The 12,781-nt window shown below is 39.2% G+C and overlaps 1 protein-coding gene across 1 annotated transcript in view; it reads right to left on the reverse strand.

Moving 5' to 3' along the window:
- Positions 1-12,781, reverse strand: part of LOC128623031 (zinc finger protein 850-like) — a 207,434-nt gene that overhangs the window by 58,204 nt on the left and 136,449 nt on the right.

A 12,781-nucleotide genomic window follows, 5' to 3' on the forward strand; every position in this document is an offset into this window, starting at 1 on the left:
GTTCAAAGGTGGGTCAATAACTGTGCTGAATTTACCTCAAAATTGTGGGTTCAAGAAAAAGGCATAGAACATTTTTAACCAAAGAGTACATACCGAAGACACTGCAGGGTATTTAAGTCTTTGTATTGTTGCTACTTAGTGGCTGTGTGTGTGCATATACATACATACATACATATACATATATATATATATATATATATATATATATGTGTGTGTGTGTGTGTGTGTGTGTGTGTGTGTATGTATATATATGTATATATGTATGTATGTATATATATATATATATGTATATATATATATATATATATATATATATATATATATATATATATATATATAAGGTGGGATAGGAAGGGGTAAGATATGTCTTAAAGAGATAATATGTCAGGAAAAAATCATTACATTTTAAAGGGTAATTTTCCATCAATATATAATATATCCATATAAATACCTTCTTGTTTCAGGTGTTGCTTTTGGAGCATTACCTGGATAGCCAGACATATGATCTCAACATGATTCCAATTGAACAACAGGCCTAACGCTAAAGCTTAACGTCCTAATTTGCGATCGCAATTTACAGGTTTGCTAAATAATAATTCAGCATTTTATTGGCACTAATTGTTGCTAATGGAATGTTCAATTGATACATTCTTTATCTAGAATAATCTGCCAAAAATCAAAGTATGTACTTACACCTTTGAATTAGGGTTTCATAGCAGCGTGTGATTTAGAACGCAGTATCCCTCATGCATGATTATTGTGCTAGAGCTTTACTTCATGTTTATTATACAGTAGCTATATTTTCATTTGGTGTTCGTGGTCCAGCAAACGTGGGCAGATTTTTAAACATGTCTGTAAAGTGCGTGTAAATATGAGGAGGTACCTTTTGGCATTTTGAGGAGATTTTGGAAGTCTAGAAAGAAATGCATTGAGCCAACTGAATGAACTTTCTCTCCAGTCATTAGGTTGATGGTGTACTGAGTGAATGCCGTGATTTTCTGATAAACAAACAAAGATTTGTTGTCAGATAAAAAAAAAATAAAAACCTCACACTGTATGCTTTTTAGTGTTATCATGGTTACTTTACAAATCACAGAGCCTGATTAAAATGGTAGCATTCAAATTTACCGAACAGAGTTATTTAATGTTTTCCTCAGTAGGATATTTTGTTGAATTGTGGATGAAAATGCAAATATTTGTTGTTCTCTTAGTGTAATACATGTAGTGTTTTGTGTTTTAGTGAAAGAAAGCTATTAAACTATTAACCTTTCCTTCATCACTGAATGAGAGCAAATTTCAATATTACCGATAGTAGCACTGGAACAGGTAGCAGATGTATGACTAATCATAAAGAATGACGTAAAGCAATTGGAGAAATCTTCTTGCTTTTGAAATGATACTGATCGAAACACCAAAGCAGTCACTACATACACAAGACCGAGAAGTCCTCTGTCTGCGTGCACAAGAAACGATTCTGATTGGTCGTGTGTGGATGCAGCGGCCAATCGCATCAAAGAGTTAGCTTGGAGGAGACAACCACATTGTGATCTGTATAAATAGTGTGATGTACTCATGTGTCACACGACGGAAGCCACAATAATATAAGCATGTTATTTAATCATTCAATGTATGATCGGTCAGTTAAAATGACATTTTAATAGTAGGGTAAAAATTATGTAAAAAATAATATAATGCTTCTTTTTCACCATGGATAACTGAATGTGCTCTGTGTCACTCATTTGCTGTCAGGGAAGTTAAATATGGGATTACACAGATAACTCTGTTGGCCTTTTATGAATGTCTTTACGCCATAGCTCAACGTCAACATTAGTCAGAAGACTTCAATGTTCATGTAATAACACACAGTTTAAACAGATGTAAAATAAAACAGAATTGTTCCCTGCTCTGTGGAATTTTCAATTAAGAAATTGAGAAAAATGAAGTGGTGCCAGAGGAGGAACAAAGATGGCTGAAAGCTAGGAAAAGGATGAGAGCAGGAAGAGTTATTGAGAAAAATTAAGTGGTGCCAGAGGAGGAACAAAGATGGCTGAAAGCTAGGAAAAGGATGAGAGCAGGAAGAGTTATTGAGAAAAATGAAGTGGTGCCAGAGGAGGAACAAAGATGGCTGAAAGCTAGGAAAAGGATGAGAGCAGGAAGAGTTGTCATGTAAGAACAATTTAGCTAGACCGTTTTTTGTTTCCCTTTAATCCGTGCTTCTTCAAAAACATTTCATTTTTTCTCACTGCAAACTGTATTCTAGTTTAAGAAATGTTAACGGGAAATGCCAATCATTTTGGCTGTGCTGTTTAAAGGGACAGTAGGTAATATTTGCAGCAATACATCGAGTGTATGGTATAGAAACACATATTATATGGATATAAAGGTTACCAGGAAACACTAGGCTATGTGTGCCTATTAAATAAAGATAAATGACGTTCTAAGGCCATGTTAAATAAAATTTTAAGGAACCTCACTGTTGGGATTTGCTTCATTTTTGTGTACAGCTTGTGTCAATCAGGAAGTAGATCCTTTGTTCTGGTTCTGCAGGAGGCCCGGAGCCATAGCAATCTAGTTCAGCCTGAATTTCAGCCAATATCATCTGGATGATGTCAACATTAGTCCGAAGGCTTCAAATGTTATAACACACAATTAAAACAGATGTAAAATAAAACAGAATTGTTCCCTGAAGAAATTGAGAAAAATTAAGTGGTGCCAGAGGAGGAACAGAGACGGCCGAAAGCTAGGAAAGGGATGAGAGCAGGAAGAGCATTTGAATTGTAAGAACAAATTAGCTAGACTGTTTTTTGTTTCCCTTTCATCCGTGTTTTGGGTGTGCTATTTAAAGGGACAGAAGGTAATATTTGCAGCAAAACATAGAGTGTACGGTATAGGTACCGCCGCAGACAAATTTTGACCCAGGAAAAACTCTGGAAATAAAGGTTACCAGGAAACACTAGGTGTCCCTGTTAAATAAAGATAAATGACTTTCTAAGGCCATGTTAAACCTCACTGTTGGGATTTGCTTGGTTTGGTGTAGACCTCGTGTCAATCAAGAAGTAGATCCGTTGTTCTGGTTCAACGGGAGGCCCGGAGCCATAGCAATACAGTTCAGCCTGAATTTCAGCAAACTTCATCTGGATTTGCTCCTCCCATCCGGCCGCGGGTGGTCATTCCTTTTCTATGGTCCTGGAGGGTCCATAGAGTCAGCCTCCGACTCTAAAGGTAGCTCTTCTGCTGGCCCTGACATCTCTCAAGCAAGTAGGAGATCAACAAGCTCTCTCTGTTGCCCCTTCCTGCCTTGACTTAACTTCTTATATCCTAGGACAGATTATATTCCTAAAATTGATATGAGTATGAATAGATTTAATCCATATATGGAATTGCAGTGTTCAGTTGGGTGTTTTACTAAGCTGTAATAACTTGTGCTTTTTATCACAGGAGAAACAACGACAAAGCTCTGTTTATGAAAATGTTTATTTGTAAAACACCCAACTGAACACTGCAATTCCATATTTGGATAAAATCTAGTTCTAAGTCTAAGGAACAAGAACGGGCAAAATATTTATGTACCTCGTATTGCGCTCTAAGGCACGGATTACAATTCTGAAATCGGTAGTAAGAAATTCCCTTACAAGAAATTGTATATGATTCTCATGTGATTATGAGTAATATATGATCACATGTGGAAAAAAGGTGCATTTGAACATGTGAACAATCATTTGAATTCAAAATATAAAGAAATAGATTAGATTAACCAACTCTTTGGAAGAAAATTTTAAGTTTTTATGAGCATGTGTTCTAGATTACAGATGTGTGTAGCAAATACTAAATGATCCTGAGTGTGATATCTATTCTTTTTCTTCTCATATGGTTATATCAGAAGTTTTCTTCTGATATGATATGGGACAATATCTTGGACAGTGTTAGGAAAATTATTTAAAATGTAAGTAGCTAAAAAAAACAAAGAAAATACAGTTTAACTACACTGAAGGTACTGCAATGTTTGATAACACCTTATATGTTAATTGCAAATAGTAATAATAAACACAAGCTACACAATTTTTTTGTTCGTTTTAAAGAACACCATTAAGTATATATATATATATATATATATATATATATATATATATATATATATATATATATATATATATAGTAGGGAAATAGCCCGTGAGGGGCGGAGCACAGACACACTTTTATTTTCTTTGCTTTTTCCTCTTAGGGGTGAGGAGGTGTGTGTGTGTGAGTGTATGTGGGTTTGCGGCTGGCGTTGCAGAGTTCTTCTGGGGGCGTGTCGGAGCTTCCCGGAAGCGTGAGGGCTTTCTCGTGCCGTCAGGCAACGCCGCGTTTGTTTTCAGCGAGCAGCGGCCTCGTCTGGATCCGAGTCATCTGGAACAGAGAACAAACACACACATGCACAGAGAGAGAAAGAGAGAGAGAGAGGGCAGTTAGTAAGTGCCAAAGCCAAACAAATGACGGGTATTGGGGAGAAGCGACACTCACATGTCACAAGAGATACTTCTCTTGTGGAAGAGCCTTCGCTTATAGAGCCCCACAGTTATGGAACAGTCTTCCTATTAGTGTTCGGGACTCAGACACAGTCTCAGTGTTTAAGTCTAGGCTTAAAACGTATTTGTTTACTCAAGCCTACTCTGACTAGATTATGTTCTACTACTTCGCAGTCATAATAATCTTTTTTCTCCCTCTCTCCTTTCGCCGAGCCCCACACGAATTTATGGAGATACTAGAGATCCAGATCCTTTCTGCCTCTGGATGGAGCTCAAATCTTCTCTAATTCCAGACTGCTGAGACTACGGCTGCTCCTAAGGCCATACAAACTTCATATAAATCCATAATGAACTTTTTTCACGCTATCTGTTGTTACCCAGATGAGGATGGGTTCCCTTCTGAGTCGGGTTCCTCTCAAGGTTTCTTCCTCTTAAAACATCTTAGGGAGTTCTTCCTTGCCACCGTCGCCACTCAGTGGCTTGCTCAGTTGGGATAAATTCACACCTTTAATATTTGTATATCATGTTGATATTTCTGTAAAGCTGCTTTGAGACAATGTCTATTGTAAAAAGCGCTATACAAATAAAATTGAATTGAATTGAATTGAATTGAATTCTCTCTGGATGAGCAGAAGAGTGGCCTCTTATACTCTTCCCTCATCTGCTGGATGGTGGATTTTTTTCGATCGGCACACCAATCACCGGCCGGAGGTGTGTCGGCGGCTCCGCCCCACCATCACGTGCTTTCTGGTCACCGTCGGTTTTGACACGGGTCTGTCCCTTCCGTGCCTGTGCGGTAGTCGGGGAAGGAGCGATTTTAATAACTTGCATGCCGGCTTTCAGACCGTTGCAACTATATATATATATATATATATATATATATATATATATATATATATATATATATATGTTGTTGAATTTCATCAGAGTTAATATCCCAGATATTTATCCTCAACTCACTACTCTGTCATACAGCTTGATAGAGCATGTAAGAAACACTTCCTCTTAAATCCTCAGAAGGCGGAGTCTTCATGCCACTGGGCTAGAGAACCAATGAAATCCTTTCCCTTTCACTGAAGGGGTGTGTACCAAAGGAATTTTACTCAGGAGTAAAATATACGAATCGTCCTTTGTATGGACTTCGGTTTATTATAGAACAAAAAAATAAGATTACAATTGCCTTAACTCAGAATATAAAGAAAAATAAAATAAAGAAAAACAAGCAACTACGCAGAGTCTAAAAATAGTTTTCTTTTAAGGAGAGACATAAAATAAAGCAATCATTTAGATCACGCAGGATCAGATAGTTTTTCTTCCTTCACATGAAACTAAAACGAATAATGTTCACCCGAGGTGCGGCCCTGACCGCTCGTCTGTTCAAAGCTTATATACATCTTCGCTTGTGGTTTCAAGCACTAGAGTAAGTTTTCTCTCAAAAACGCAATGCCTTCTCAACGGTGTCCGGATGCGGTTACGAGTGAAAACTCTGAAGCTGCATGTAGAAAACAGAAAGCATGCCCTTATTTGGGTCTTTAACAGAGAGATAGAGGGTGGGGGATTTGTGGTTTTTGAGCACTTGCCTTAAAGCTGTGTATGTTTTACCGCTGGCTGTAAAAAAAAAAACAGGAAGTAAAAAACAGAATGTATGTTTTTACTGGGCTTTTTTCAGATTTCAGCGTTCTATCAGTCTTTCCATTTCATCTATTTGTCTAGCAAGATTAAAGAGTCTCGCTATTTTCCCATGTCTCTGACTTAATTTCCTAATGTATTCAGTTCTCCTGTATTCAGCACGTTCTTTTAACATTTCAGCTTCAGCTGTCATTTGATTTAAGACACTTAGTATGCTATCACATTCTTTCACTACACAATCATTTTTCCATATCAGCTTTTCTGTTCTTTTTATATCCAGCGTGTCGAGCTGTAGCTCTCTCAGGTCTTGCTGGATAGGCATAATGTCCGGAATCAGCTTTTTCAGCGGCCCCCGAACCAGAAGATTTTCCAGTCCGTCTTTCTCCATGTTGCTGATATATATATATATAAGCTAAAACATTTCTCAAAACTGGACTTTCAATCAAAACTGAAAGTGATAAATAATGGAACACCGATGACAGAGCTAAAAGATTTGCTTCAAACGACGGGACAGAAGAAAACACTGTCTGTTTGGTTGTGCTTCGAGAAACCGCCTTTTCTACTTTCCCTGCCTTTTGTTCTCAACGAGTGACAATGTCTGGACTACAGCGGGATTTTGTGACTTGAAAAATATACCAAGAAGCCTCAGCAGACATAAAAGTTCAAGTACTCACCTTCAAAGCCAAATTGCTTTAAAAACTTTTGGAAGCGCAAGGATAGATTTGGCGTTGAACGAACAGCGGAGACTAAATATTAGCGTCCACAATGCTAAGGTAAAGGAAAACCGAGAGATTTTAAAAGACCTCATTAATGCAACTTGCTTCCTAGCCGAACAGCAATTAGCATGAGAGTAGCATCAACGGTGAGAGTACGACCTCTTCTAATCGTGGAAACTATGTAGAACTATTACATGCTTTTTCTGAGAAAGATGATAGGTTAGCTAGACATTTGGAGACATCCTCTGTGCTTTCCGGCTTATCAAACAGAATTCAGAACGATTTAATTGAAGCAATAAGTGATGTGATTAGAAATTATATAAAAAAAGGAGAATAATGCAGCCCTATTTGTTTCTGTAGAAGTAGACGAGACAACGGATGTCACAAACAAAGCACAGATCTGTCATTTTGCGTTCTGTGGCGTGAAGTGAGGTGTCCTGTGAAGTGAGGGAGGCGTTTTTAGGATTTGATGATGTGAGTAATGACAGACGAGTAAAGGTAAGACCATGCATACACTGCTGCACAGTCCATGACAAACATAAAAGACCAGCCCTTTTTTAATAATAACTAAAAATAGATATATATAAAACAAGATAAGAAAAAAATGAAGTTATTTTAAAGAATAAAACTACATTTGTCTTTTTGTTGTGGACTGTATATACTTTCATTTGTATTGAATGAGTATGAATTGTGGAATTGTGATGGCAAATTAAGAACACATGGAGGGTGCAGAGCAAATGCTCTCTCTCTGAGCTGCTATAAATTTAACGTTCTTTTTTGGCCAAATATGCTCCTTACCTATGTATGTGTAAAGAATTCTGATATGGGATATGAAACATAACCAGTAGTCAGTGTGCAAGGAGCCAGTTGAATGGTGAATTTATGCTACTCTGTTGAATTAATATATTTGTAAATCTGACTTTGAAAGGGTCAGTGCCTCCCCAGCCATGAACCTCACAGCACGTCACTGCACACAACGCAGACTACAACCAGTTACACTTATAATTTTGAGTTATGGGTCCAAATGCAAAATGTTAAGTAATGTTAAGTCAAGATTACTTGATTGTTTAATTAAGGACAACATTAGGGTTTACAGTGTATAATAGGGATGCTTGACTACATGAGTTATCACTGACAGTGCATGTATTATCCACTTCCTCTTGAAAGGAATTTTTGTCTCACAGACCACGAGCTTCTCTCAGGAGGCTTCTTTCTTCAACTCGATGTCTGGCAATGTGAACACACTTGACGACTTATGGGAAACGAGCCACTTATGTGCGCTGGGCACTTCGGCTCAGGGGAAGTCCCTGACATTACTGTATGTGAAGAGTCCACCATAAAAGTCTCTGTATTTTGTTACTCTGTAAGTTGTTACTATAGAAATAGTGAAGAATTAGAATGAGTCTCATTAATATAAACCTATGGTTTATCTTGTGGCTGGCACTACTGTCAGAGTTCCTGTTATAAAAGATTCATTAATACCTTCTGACCAATCGAGCATTCAGTACCACTGTGGTGTAAATAATATTAACATTAAATTGTAGATACTGGATTGTTGCCAGTGGAACATCTCATAGCAGATGTTTCAATTGTAAATACATTGTTTTATTAAATAAAAGTTTATTTGTAGAATTTGTGCTGGTGACATAAAAAAAAAAAAACAACCAATGTTTGTTTTTCCCCTCAGTGATGAGTAGCAACCAGCTCCAGCTGTGACTGTCCTGAAGGGCCTGAAGGGCTTCTTACATGTTAATCAAACACTTAGTCTTCAGTTCTCCTTGTACACACACTCTCACTCCATACATGCATATATACTAATTCAAACATCACACACACATACTCCATACGTGCATATACATTTATACAACACTCACACACACACACACACACTCCGTACATGCATATACACTAATTCAAACATCACACACACACACACTCCATACGTGCATATACACTAATTCAAACATCACACACACACACACACTCCGTACATGCATATACACTTATACAACAGTCACACACACACACACACACACACACACACACACACACACTCCATACGTGCATGTACACATTTTCAACACTCACACATACCCACACACTCCATACGCGCATCTACGCTTATACAACACAAACACACTCCATGTGTGCATATACATTTATATAACACTCACACACACTCCATACGTGCATCTACACGTATACAACACTCACACATACATACACACACTCACTCCATACGTGCATATACACTAATTCAAATATCACACACACACACACCATATGTGCATAGACAATTATAAAACACTCACACATACACACACACACACACACACGCCATACGTGCATATACACTTATACAACACTCACACATATACACACAAACACTCCATACGTGCATATACACCTATAAAACACTCACACACACACACTCACACACACAAGCATACACACACACTCCACACGTGCATATACACTTATACAACACTCACATACACACATACTCCATACGTGCATCTACACGGATACAAAACTCACACACACACACTCCATACGTGCATATACATTTATACAAGACTCTCTCTCTCACACACACACACACACACACACATTCACATACACACTTATATAACACTCACACACACACAAACACTCCATACGTGCATATACACTTATACAACACACACACAAGCGCACACACATACTACATACGTGTATATACACTGATACAACACACACACACACAAGCGCAAACACACACTCCTTATGTGCATATACACTTATAGAACACTCACATACAAATACACACACACTCCATCTGTATCTACAGTTATAGTACACTCACACACACACACACACACACACACTCAAATATAGACACACACAAGCACACACACACTCACACTCCATACGTGCATGTACATTTATACAACACTCACTCACTCACACACACACACTCCATGCGTGCATCTACACGTATACAACACTCACACATACACACACACTCCCTACGTGCATATACACTTATACAACACACACACACACACACACACACACACACTCCATATCTGCATATACACTAATTCAAAATCACACACACACACAAGCCATACGTGCATATACACTTATACAACACTCACACATATACACACAAACACTCCATACGTGCATATCCACCTATAAAACACTCACACACACACACTCACACACACAAGCATACACACACACGCCATATGTGCACATACACTTATACAACACTCTCTCTCACACACACACACACACACACACACACACACACACACATACTCCATATGTGCATCTACATGGATACAAAACTCACACACACACACTCCATACGTGCATATACATTTATACAAGACTCTCTCTCTCACACACACACACACACACACACTCCTTATGTGCATATACACTTATAGAACACTCACATACAAATACACACACACTCCATGTGTATCTACAGTTATAGTACACTCACACATACACACACACACACACGCGCACACACACACACAAACACACACTCAAATATAGACACACACATAAGCACACACACACTCACACTCCATACGTGCATGTACATTTATACAACACTCACTCATACACACACACACACACACACTCCATGCGTGCATCCACACGTATACAACACTCACACATACACACACACTCCCTACGTGCATATACACTTATACAACATTAACACACACACAGACACACACACACACATTCCATACGTGCATCTACATGTATACAACACACACACACACACACACACACACACACACACACAAGACGGTGTATTTTTGTTTTCTTTTCTTGTAGTTTAGTTAGTTTTCTTTTGGTAAAGTTAGAGGGTATTTTTGTTTGTTATTTTGGCCTGGCCGGCTTCTGAAGAGTGAAATCACTGTGTATATATAAAAGGTGCTCCATTTGGAGAATAAACAAAGCAAACGCAATCTTGGTCTCGCCAACCCTTTTCTTTTTTTAAATTTTATTCTATGTTGCTGCCCGACCTAGACCGGGTCGTAACAGAATTTTGGGCTCATCCTGTGCTTTCCCTCGTTTCGTCCCGTTTCTCATTTCGTCCCATTTCTCTTTTGGCGTGTTTGTCTGGCGGTTTTTCTTTGTAGTGGGGAGTGTGTGTGTGTACAGGTTATAAGATGGCTACTAAATTTAACCTGGATCAGTTTACCATTTGTCCCACGTTAGAGCAGTTTGAGTTACGCCTAAGGATAATCTGTTGCTCCTTGTGGACTTTTACAGCATACCGGTTGCACGGAGCGCCACTAAGCAAGACCTCAAAAAGCTGCTATATGAGGAGCTTGTAAAACAGCGAGTCATGCTTGAGCCTACTGAGACTGGTGTTGCATCACCGGTCAGTGGTTCCGAGGATCTGACTGCAGCGGAGGCTGGGGCCAAGCCCAAGGAACCGACGCGCATAGATCCCGCGGTAGTAGACTCTCCATTAGAGGAACCCATGCTTGTGCTGCAACTAAAGAAACTTGACCTCGAGTTACAGCTACTACAGTTCCAAACACTGGAGCTGGAAACCAAGAAGGAGATAAAGCTGAACGAGCTGGAGTCAGAGTTGGCGTTGCGAAATAGGCCAGCTCCCAGTTCACCTGCGTCTCCTGCACCAGCTCTTCCTGTACCTGTTCATCAATCATCACCTGTGCTAGAGCTTGCGCATCGTGGCACCTCGTCTATAAGTCCTGCTGGTTTTGATGTTAGTAAACACATTGCGTTAGTTCCTATGTTTAGGGAAAGTGAGGTGGACACCTATTTCCTTGTGTTTGAGCGCATTGCTGCCACTTTGCAGTGGCCTAGAAATATTTGGTCTTTATTGCTACAGTGCAAGTTTGTGGGAAAAGCTCAAGAAGTATGTTCTGCTCTAACGTTGGAACAAAGCTTGGAATATGAAACAGTTAAATCGGCTGTGTTACGGACATATGAACTTGTCCCTGAAACTTATCGGCAGAAATTTCGAAAGCATGCCAAAACGCCAGCCACACATATGTTGAGTTCGCGCGTGATAAGTCTGCGTTATTTGATAAGTAGTGCACCGCAAATAAGGTTGTTAAAGAATTTATTCTGCTTGAAGAATTTAAGACTTGTATTTCTGACAAAATTGTGGTTTATTTGAATGAGAAAAAAGTCTCTTCGTTCGCTGATGCTGCCGTTTTGGCTGATGACTTTGTGCTCACGCACAAAACTGTATTTTCCCCTCCGTGTCGTGATATTTCTGATCGCAGCTACAGCTCAAATGCTCCTGTGAGTGCACCTAAAAGTGCTAGTGAGTCCCGTGAATGTTTTTACTGTTGTGAATCTGGTTACCTCATTGCTGCTTGTCCTGTTTTAATGCTCAAAAATTGACGGAAAGCACAACAGTCCTAAGAATGTGGTTTTAGTGCACGTACAATGACAACACTGTGACAGTTTGCATTCACATCCTTCAGTTGATACTGCATTTAAACCTTTTATTCTGGATGGCGTAGTTTCACTCTCTGATACCGATTCGGACCATAAACCACTGCATATTCTGAGAGATACCAGAGCCGCTCAGTCCTTTATGCTGGAAGGCGTCCATCCTTCGTCTGAACACTCTAGCTGTGGTGCAGATGTTCTAGTTCAGGGTATTGAACTTGGTGTAGTGAAGGCCCCATTGCATATTGTTTATCTTCATTCTGAGGTTGTGTCTGGCTTCTCTAAGGTTGCAGTTCGACCTCAGTTGCCAGTTAAGGGAGTTTCGTTTATTTTGGGTAATGATTTAGCCAGTGGAAAGGTTTTACATTTGCCTGTTGTAACAGACGCTCCCGTGTTGCCTGAGACCGATGAGCTTTTACGTGAGTTTCCCTCTGTCTTCAATTCCTGTGTCATGACACGCGCCGAAGCTCGCAAAATGAAAGG

The sequence above is a fragment of the Ictalurus furcatus genome, chromosome 19 (assembly GCF_023375685.1).
Source record: "Ictalurus furcatus strain D&B chromosome 19, Billie_1.0, whole genome shotgun sequence".
Classification (NCBI taxonomy): Eukaryota; Metazoa; Chordata; class Actinopteri; order Siluriformes; family Ictaluridae; genus Ictalurus; species Ictalurus furcatus.